This window comes from Pinus tabuliformis, chromosome X, assembly GCF_031772625.1.
Source record: "Pinus tabuliformis cultivar Carrire ecotype Pingquan chromosome X, CPIR1, whole genome shotgun sequence".
In the NCBI taxonomy this organism is placed as follows: Eukaryota; Viridiplantae; Streptophyta; class Pinopsida; order Pinales; family Pinaceae; genus Pinus; species Pinus tabuliformis.
Genome location: NC_142308.1, coordinates 306784235 through 306795515, shown reverse-complemented (window position 1 = coordinate 306795515; position 11281 = coordinate 306784235).

Here is an 11281-nt window from a genome sequence, read left to right as displayed (position 1 = left end):
AGGCTAACAGAACCGTAAACGACAGAGGACAATACAGTTCATTTGCAAACCCAAGTAACAGTGAATATTTACAGACAAGCATTAAATGACAGAGCAGAATATTGTTCGTCCATAACCCAGGTGACTGTAACTATTTACAGACGAGAACTTCAATTTCTTTACAAACTAACAAGCGAAACAACGCCGGAAGGACCCTACCCGATATATAAGGCTTGAGGGTTTCGGGTTATCTCCAGCAAACGTAGGGAGTATAAACCCTCGGCGGCCAGACACCTGAAACAACTTGCAAGAACGAATGTGGACACAGATTGGCACAAACCGAAGCGAGAAAAACAAATAAGAAGAAAGCCAGCAAATGAACGAGCCATAACCTATGGCTCTCACCTGAAGTTGTAAAGGCAGCGTTGCAAAACCAACCGATACCCATAACCTGAAGAACAAGGGACGAATTTGTCAGAGCCTGAAACAGAAGTGAAGACAGAGTCTGGCATCGAACCAGAGCTTACCTCCGAGACAAGGTTGAAACGAAGTGGTTTACTGAAGCGTGGAGCCGAAGGGAGCCTGTCACAGAACCAGTCACAAGTTAAGAGTTTGTGGAATGAACCCATTTGACAGAAAACAATTAAAGAAACAGTAAATAAAACGCATGACGGTGTAAGGAACCAATGGCATGTCGCCCTCACAGGAATCCCAACGCGCAGAATAGCGAGAGGCCGGAGGCACCAGAGTAACTCGACGCCAGAACGAAGAAGCTGTAAGCGCAAAAACCCTCCGCAGAGCAGAGCCGGGGTTTAACACAGTAAACAATGAAATGACCAACAAAACCGAGGATTGGTTTGACAAAAGGCGGGAGTGACTTGACGGACAGAACCCACAGGTGGAGTTTCACAACCGGTACCGCCGGTTAAAACCCTCCGAAAAATCTAGAGGCCTGTACATTCGCATTTACACCAACGTCAATCGCATTAACTATTGCACAGTGAAACAGCTACGCCACGTTGGAGGGCTGGGCCATCATTTCATGTCTGCAAAGAAACACCTTCCTCTTACCAAAATACCTGGCCCAATAATTGTACATAATCTTCTCCTAGAAGAAAACTAATACCAAATATAATGCTTTTAGGTGTATAAATTCACAATATTCTTCCCAAAAGAAGGTTAATACAGTCAATATTATGCGATTTCACATTGCTTTTCACCAGAAATCCAATACCAAAACTATACTTTTCCATGCATGCAAGTGTATATGTTTCTCTATAGAATCTTCCAAAAGAATCTTAACACAATAAAGCATACATTTACCCATTTTCCTCTCCAAGAATTTTATTCCATAATATATACAAGGACATTTTTTCTCTTCTTTTTTGTTTGAAGAGTTCTAACACAACAAATATTTCCTTGCACACACACACACACACACACACACACACACACACACACACACATATATATATATATGAATGAAAAAGAAAAATTAGTGCGTTAAATTCCTTAGAATATATATATATATTCTAAGGAATTTACCGCACTAATTTTTCTTTTTCGAAAAGTTAGCTAACTCATTAGCTAGCATGCATGCAATACAAAATATTTTCCTATTATTTCTCACATCAGAAGAATTTGTTCTATTTCATCAATGAATAGCATGAATAACTAATCATTCTCAAATAACACAAACCATGGTCTTTTATGCAAAGGTTTTATGTGAACTCTTTCTCAAAGAAGTCACTCACATATTCATTTCTAATAGATCCAATATACTAGATATTATTTCTATGCACATAACACATATTCTCTTTAAGATTCCAATATTCTCTTTAAAAATTTAATGCATATGCATCATGAAAACATCTGTGATAATGTTTTAAGTGAAATAACTTAATTCCTTTTTAAAAATTACTACCATAGTTGTTCTATTTCTGTGCATGTGAATACCTTACTTCTTTTCAAGAAATATCAACATAATTGTTTTATTTTTGTGCATGTGAATAACTTTTTTTCAAGAAATATCAACATAATTGTTTTATTTGTGTGCATGCAAATAACTTATTTCTTTTTAAGAAATATCAAACTTAATACTTATTTGTTTCTTCATGCAATTAGTTTGTTTATTTTCAAGAAAATTAACACAATAATTATCTCTATATACACATAACTATTCTTATTGCATTGACAAATCAAATATTTGTTTTTCCTATTTTAGTCATCAACTTTGGGTGTGGTTACCGAACATCTAGAAATGATTTTTTTGAAAAGAAAAAGCATTTTTTGTTGGGAATGGGTTCATTAAAAAAGACTCTCAGTTTTTGCACATGTGTAATGGTTAGCAATATTCAAATAAATCTTTGCAACCCATTTTCTAGATTTAAATATTACTTAATTTTTTGTTTTTTCCATCAACTTTGGACACGGTTTTTGAGAAGTTGGAAATGATTTTTAAATTATGGAAGAGAATTCTTGTGAGAACGAATTCATTTACAAAACCTCTTTTTGGTTTTACACATATATCATAGCTTGGAATATACAAAGACATATTTGGACCCTATTTTCCAATAAATCATGTAATTCACACAATTATTTAGCCATGAAAATATTTTAAGAATTCAATGCACATGAAATATTTTAGGAATTAAATCAAGAAAACACTTACTCATCTATGTATGGAAATCGATAGAGGTTTTTTTGAAGAAAACAATATCAACCCTTTATCATATGAACCTTTTAAAGAAAATAAATTTGATTCTTATTTCTTCATGCACCATATGAAAACACATACTTTTCAAATAGCATAGTTACTGATCTTTTATTTCTTTCTTACAATCCCCCATTTTCTCTTGTCTCCATTATACATGTATTTTGTCATTACTTCTCATATTTTTCCATAGGCTTACAATAAGTAGAATTGAGAAAATGCAATAGTTTTTCTAAATCCTAAACACATTCCATAAATCACCCATAAATCACTCCATAAATAATATTTTTCCTAAATCTTAAAATCAGTCCATAAATTATCCATAAATGACTTTATAAATCACATTTTTCTAAATTCTACAATCGATCAATAAATCATCCATAAATCTATCATTCTTTTCTTTTCAAGATAGATTTGTTTTTTAGTGATGAAAAAAATATCACGTATCCATAGGTTTTCTAAAACTATTACTCATTATTTCTAAAAGTCATAAAATATACCAACTTGGAAATATAATTTATTTATATAGAAGAATATAAATTCTTCTAAATAAAAGAATTAAGAATTAATTCTTGTAATACTATTATAATTAAGAATTATAAGAATATTTTTCAAGTAATATCAATATAAGAATTAATAATATTTAATTCTTCAACAACATTCATTTTACAAGAGTTTTTATAGTAACCTATATTCCACAAGAGTACTCGAGTCCCTGCAATAATAGGGCAAGGGTATATATCCCTCTCTCTCTCTCTTGCCTGCCATGCTCGGATTATATTGTATGGGTTCACCTACTGCTCCTACTCCTAAGGTTGCTCCCTCTATTGATCACTGCTCCCTCTGTTGACGTCTCTACTACATGATTGACATATAAAATACATCATCATCATACATAAAATACAATATTTTTATTAAATGAAACATATATGTATAAATATGGAAACATAGCCTTCAATTAATAAATAACAAATAATAAATAGTGGTACTCACAAAACATAGTCATGCTCCGGCATGGGTGTGTGGTCAAATAAAACCACACCACTAACGGTGTGCACATAAGTATGATGTACTATTGTCGGTTCACAATTTTAACTTCTGATAAAGGTGTAGAAAACTTGTGCACCAATGCACATAGATAACCTTTTCACATTGGTACAGAACATTCAAGTTATCAAACGCACCAAGCTATGGCTATATTTTTAAATATTAAGTTTACGACGCATTTGGTGAATATAAACGCACTGAGAGTGACACACTGATGTACAATTTATCTCATCAATCCTGATGTGTTTTATTTTACAAAACACACCACAACAATGATGATTTGTTATGTTCACGCAATCATATCCAGTATACCTTATAAATTTGTAGGGTGCACCACTCTTTGTGCGAGCCGAACGTATCGACTGCACTGCGTAGTGAATTTTGTTTAAAAGAAGTGGAAAATTGTTAAACACACACATGGAAGCAACAATATATGAAAGATAAACATGAGAGTACATTTATTAATAACAAATGATATACATTTATACTACATTGTGTGACCGTTGGGTTCCATATCCCAAGGTCTCTTGGACTTCCTTAGTCTAATCGGCTTCCACACTAACGCTTAGAGGATCAGGTTCGAACATTCCCCCCCTTAATCCGAAGGGTTATGTATGAGTCCAAGAAGAGAGTTGTAATACAAAATGTGCAAAAATCCATGGCAGCACTACGTTGAATGTGCTCTCTGAAATGTTGGTATAAAAAGCAGTGGTTCAAGGATGACCACCAACACTGGAATGCTTAGTACAGTTTCTAGAACTCTTCCAATTCTGGCATGAATCTAAAGTCTTCTGCTAGAGGAAGTGTTCCTAATGTTTTGAAGAGGGAAACCTTCAACCATGAAAGGGAGGTCTCACCCCGCACAAAAGGGAGAACTTCAACCTAAAAAGGGAAGTATCAACCCGTGGTGGTTTAAGGATGACCAACAACTCTGGAATGCTTAATGAAATTCCTAGAACTCTTCCGAAACTGGTAAGAATTTGAAGTCTTCTGCTAGAGTAAGTGTCCCCAATGTTATTCCTGAAACTCTTTCAAAACTTGCGAGAAGATGAAGGCTTTCACTAGAGGAAGTGTCCCAAATTACCAACTGAAGGCATGCTCAAGGGCATCTTTGTCTCTAGCTACAACTCTGAATCTGGTGTGGCAAGTTTTGGCTCAGGCTCGCTTGATGTGGCTTTGAAGCTTGTAGATGACCATGATTTCCCCCCCCTGTCAGATACAAGGTGAGATGATGGAGAAAACTCAACTGCAAGACTGTTCAATACTCTTGAACAAGTTTTGACATGTGACTAAAATATCTTCTTGGCTATTGATTTCCATTGCCAAGAAGCGATCCATCCAAGATGAATCTTTGTTCTCATAGGAGGTTTGTTTCTGAATCATCTGTTACATGGATGAAGATCAAAATAGTGATCTTTCAAATGGCCAACTTAGTCTCAGTGTTGGCATTTCAGAATCTGTTGTTGTTATTGTGGAAGAGGAGAAGAATCTCGAACAGCTGAAGGTGAACTGCCATGAAGGAATCCATCACTGTAAAACTGAATTGGCTTTGAGTAGTCTGGAATGTGAAAGGACACATCCTTGTCATATCCAAGACCAGTTTTGTGCTTGTTGTGGACATGCTCTTCCCAAGGTCTGATGATTGGCTTGGGAAGTGTTGGCCGAATTTTTGCGCCTGCATGCAATTCTGCTACTTCATTAGGTACTATCTAAATCAACTTGCTGCTTATGGGAGTCTGTTTCAATATTCTGAACAGAAACAGGTTCAGAATGATGACTCTTCTGTTTTAATTCTTCTTGCTGAAGCTGAGATTCAAGCTCCAAAAATTCTACCTTTTCTTGTGTATACTCTAGATAGGCTTTAATATCATAGAGAGTGTTCTTGCTAGTTTTCATTGTATCATGATCAGTAGAATGCATCAAAGTTTTCAATAATTCTAATACTTCAGTAATTTGAGCCATATTCTCCATTGTCAAAATTACACCTTTTAAAAATTGATCACAACTATGACCCAATGTGGAAAAGTAACACCCACTCACAGTACAAAGACACAACAATATCCTCTATAAATGTGCACCGATTGACCAGTGTGCAACCAACAAGCACCAATTACTGTAAAGCAATTCAAGTTGATCTAGTTGCAGCATCTTTGAATTCTACATGTTGCTTCTTGTTGCAAATTGGGACATCACTTCTCATTTGGCATGGTAATTTTGTATGATTGTGCATTTGAAAAAGGAATATTGAAGCCTACAGAAGTCTTCAACTTTACTCAAGATGACCTATTGATGGAGGATATCATGGTACTGGATACTTACAGCAAGGTTTTCATTTGGATTGGTCAGCATGCAAATTCTAAACTGAAGCAACAATTTTATTTTTTTTGGTATATGAAATATTAGCGATAGACAATCAGTCAAAGTACAAGTCAGGCGATTCACAATAACAATACAATTGAGTATCCCAAATCAAAGGCTATGCATGGTCCGCAGACCAGTAAAGATTTGCATGGTCCTCTGAATAGCAGTACCATCATCCTTCGAAGAACAAAAATGAAGAGTTCTTTGTCTATGCTGCCAAGCATGAAATATAACGTCGGGTCTTAGTTCTTAAAATAAAACAGGTGAAAACTAGCGGAGAAGTTGCATCTGTTCTGAGAAACCTATAAATTTCCATCTGTTAGTTTGAAAACAATTGTAGCCCATCTTAAAACCTATTGGTAGTCAGTGCCAATTAACTGATAAATGTGGTCAATATTCAGCCATAGGGAAAGATCCTAAGGCTTCTATAATTATCCACCGGGCAAAGACATGTTAATATCTGTATTACGTCTAGGCTCTCCCTCAGTAACTATGTAAAGCGGAGTATCTAGAGACAACCCTTCAAACACCACTGCACAACACGCTCTGTGTATTTCTGAGAGTTTGAATGGTCTTCGAAAAGGTGGCTTAACTCGAAAATCTTCTGCACTGGCTGCCTTGACTTCTGCTTTTACATCAAGTAACGGAGAAAAAGGTTCAAGTAAAGATGTCAAAGCGTCATCCAAACCTACTTTGAATCAGTTCTCTCAGAGATCATCTATTGTTTCAGCATTATCTACTGCTCTTAGTGTAGAAACCAAAAGCCATCCCGCTAAAGACTTAACCGTTCAATCTATTCCAGTTACTAATGCCACAACAGTTTCAGATGCAGCAAAGATTGAAACAAGCAATACAACAGATGCTAAAAGCAAGGATAATTTTAGGGGCGCCCTTTGGGGGAATTAAGGGGATTTAAATTTTTAGTGGGCGAATATTTTGTATCATAGTACATTTTTACAAATCACCTCAAATAGCCCACCTTATTTTAAGGGAGAGGGTAAAAAAGGTAAATTTAGCCCTTGAAATTAGGAGTTACAACCTTCCATTCACCCATTTTCAAGAATAGGTTTTATTAAAGTGAATCCTATGAGCCAAATACCATATAGGTATGGTAAATTAATAAAAATATAAATAAATGAGAGGTATGGTAAATAAATAAAACATTTTTCATATTTACTCCATAAGTCACCTGGTGTAAACAAATAAAAATATAAGTAAAGTGGAGGTACGGTAAATAAATAAAACGTCTTTTTATACTTACTCAAAAGGTATGGTAAATAAATAAAAATATAAATAAACTAGACGTATGGTAAATAAATAAAACCTCTTTTTATATTTAGTCCATAACCCTCGTTCTATTTATGAAGGCTCAAGAAAGAGGTTTTATTTAAGTGAATCCTATGGGCCAAATACCATATTTGTAACAGAGGTATGGTAAATTAATAAAAATATAAGTAAACTAGAAGTATGGTAAACAAATAAAACATTTTTTTATATTTACTCCATAATTCACCTTATATTTATGAACACTCAAGAAATGGGTTATATTTTGGTGAAACCTGTGGGAAAAATACTATGGGACAAATACCATGGACTAGATTGCTATTAATACCATGCAAAAAACCATTATTAACCCTAATATTAGAATTAATAAAAATAAAAATGGCACATGGTATTGACCCATGGTATTCACCAAAATGGCACAAGGTATTGACCCATGGTATTCACCTGGAATGTGGCCTATTTAAATGGGGCAATTAAACCAGCATAGTTCCATTTTTACTCTTCTCTAAGAGTTCACAATGCTAAGATTCACTAGGAATTTACAAAGTTTTATTATTTAGTGAAAGACTCGCCAAGATCTTACAAGATTTTATAATTGAGTAAAATATTCGCCATGCTTGGTGAGAGATTCGCCAAAAAATTATATATACATATTATATTATTGATAAAATCGCCTTCCATTTTTCCTATATACCATGGAGATTCGCCCATTTATTATATTTATAAATTTAGGGGGGGTTCTTAAAATTTTCCCCGGCTGAAAGTGAGTTGCCTAAGCAAGATGAATCAGCCTCAGAAAATGATACGAAATTAGAACTGTCTATGCCTGATAATAAAAGAGAGGAAATATCTAAAGACGTCAATATCGAGCCAGAGGAAAATGGATCTTCACAATGCCATGTCTAACCTTGGAAGCATCACTGAGGCCCTCGAGGAAGCTGTTAAAGAACAAGAAGAGCTGACAGGCTTGATTGAAAAGCTGACCTCTTCAAATGGTTCACTGAGCTTAAATTCATGGGTAGAATCCATGCATTTCTCGGTAGAACGTAGCACCAACTCGAGCAAGTCATTTGTTATGTATTAAAATGCATCCTATGTTGTATTCAATAATAGTTCCTCTTCTTATAATGGCTTTGGGAATGCAAGCGTAGTTTCTAGAAGCCTGGAAAATGCTGTAGCCGCACTATAGTCTGGTCTCACAAGCTGGTGGAATGCTTTCCTTACATAGCAACACACCTCACAATCTTGTCGTCCCTCTCAAAGATTGCAGCAGCATGAAATCGGTCATTTTCTTAGTTCGCCTAACAGAAGTTCTAGTTCTGGGTCATTGATTTCGAGCTGTAATCCATTGAACCAAAGCCAGGGAAATCCCCTTCGTGAATCTCTTCAATTTGAATCATATCAACTAACTACAAACATACTTGAAGCTCGCTCTGCATTGCCTCTTAGGATGCGAATTATCCTTGTTCATTTGACCAGTTCTCCTCAACCCATTTCATTAATTGAACGCACCGTTCATCGATCAAAATGCCGGAACATGCGATATGTTTGGTTAGTTAAATAAAGCACGGAATCCTGGTAAATGAATGAAGGGAATGTGCATCAGATAGAGGTGGGAGGGTGGCAAGATCACAGTGGATCATTATACATACGTCCTGCCATCACCCGTCCAGCCCTTTCAAATTGGCGACGTCCAACAACATCAGGGCCAACAATAACAACGCATAACAAGATGCAGATCAAATCCACCTCAAACAATGCACAACACACCATGATATTCCAACGCACAACGCATCATGTGAATGATGGTTAGACACACCACATATCAGTCTGATAAAGGCGGTTTATAAATTGTATTGCAGAACGAGCAACTAAACATGCCAGAGCAGTTCATTCATAACAAAAGAGGTAACGTTCAGTATTGCACAACCCTTAATCATGTGAGTTTCTTATGCCTTACACCACAACACTAGCCTGGGGTGGCTAACAAAACTAAATGTTATAGCTAAGAATATAACAGTGACATCAGTACGCAGAAAGGTTGTAATGGTTCCTTCAAGGGGTAGTGATGACAAAGATGCAGCAAGAATAGTAATGGCAGTTCTCACAGGCAGAAAGGTAGAACTGATGATAGAAATGACCTGCACAGAAAGAGCACAAGCAAAGTAAAACTTACTTCAAACCAAATCTCGAAGATCTGAGGTAGCAAGCCTGATAGTAGATCGAAACTTCCTCACACCGAGAATACGAGTAGAATGACCTCTCTCTCCTTGGGTCTTCTTCAACGCCTTCACTTTACTTCTCCAAGTTCTTTTGGAACATAACAAACTGTCCTCAGACAGGCAGCCTAGAGGCTTCAATATTAATTCAAAACAGAAATTACAATGCTTTGAAGATTACAATACAAGATCAAGATCAAGAAGCACTCTGTCCAACATGTGGGCTTCTATCCATTGATCTCTTCTTTTATAACCTCCTTTGGGAATCTAAGATCTAACTAAGACATGACATAAAGAGGAAATAATTGAGGGTCCTGTCGGTATTTTCTTTCACCGACAGTGTCTACTCAATCTTTCCAATACAATAATTCTACCAGTATCCTTTCGGACTCTGGTTAGAATCATAATCATCATCATCATCAGAGGACAATTGTCATTCTAAAGCTTTCCATTCAAGCATTTGGAGGTAGTCGTATTCCATCATCTTTGAATACTCGGTGTCCCAATTGATATCATGCGGATCCTATGCATCTACATATATGTCTTGAAAAGTAGATTCCTCAACTTTACCTTTTCCTTTGGCATCTGCTGATACTGTTTCGTTGTTGGTTTGTGATGCTTTTGATGTTTGTCCTTGGTCTGGATTTACTTTAGTTTTGTGGAGATCCTGTTGTTGTGGGGTAAACATCACTTCTTGTTTTTCCCACTTGTTGAGGAAAGATAATGGATTGACATCAATATCTAGAAAGGAATCTTTTAAAAACATTTTGGAACGAGGGGAAGGCTGAAATGCCAACTCAATACCATCTAGAAGCTCCCACTTAAAAATGTGGAACATATTAGTGGAGGTTTCTATAGCATGTTGTACCCATAATCTAGAATTTTCATTAATGAATGCTTTGGCTTGCCATCCCATTTCAAAAATTACTAAAGTACAAATTTTGTTTGACAGCAATAGACTGATAAGATGAACAACATTATTATTCCAGTTTCCTGAAATAATGCTTGTCGTGATTAACGTAGTTTGGTTAATCATAAAGCATAAAACCTTTGGTTCACCTTGAAGTTCATCTAATTGCTACAACACCTGATGTTTCTCTATTAGTTTCAACATCCCAAAGCCTTTAAACCGAAGAGCCAGTTGTTTAATTATTTCTATATGATTATTGGTCTTAATTTCTCCTGTTATCTCATGACAAAAAACTTGCGTAAAATGATTTGGAGAAATTTCTTCCAGAAATCTTAAACTCTGATAATCCCAAGGAGATGAAAAAGTCCTTAGGTATTGTAGAGTTCTTTGAACACACTGGGATGTTCTAATAGATGGCTTTTTTCTACAAAATCCTCCTTTTATTTCCCAATCAGCAAAATTTTCAAAAATTTCATATTGAGGGAAAGTGTCATTAGGAGCATAATTTTCATCATTTCTTTGCAAATAAGAGGCTTCAAGTTCTTCAAAAATATCAGGAATTCTTAATAACAAAAAATATTTCTCCAAGTCTATTTTGATTGGAATGGCTTCTAATTCCAACATTTGAGCTCTTGTATATATGCTGAGGGCAAAGTCTATTCCTCCAAATAATTGATAATAATTCAATGCTTTGAGGATCCAAATCATATTTTCAGTGTATTGAGAAGACCATAGATCTGATAGAGTTCTAAAGTAAAGTTTTACCTG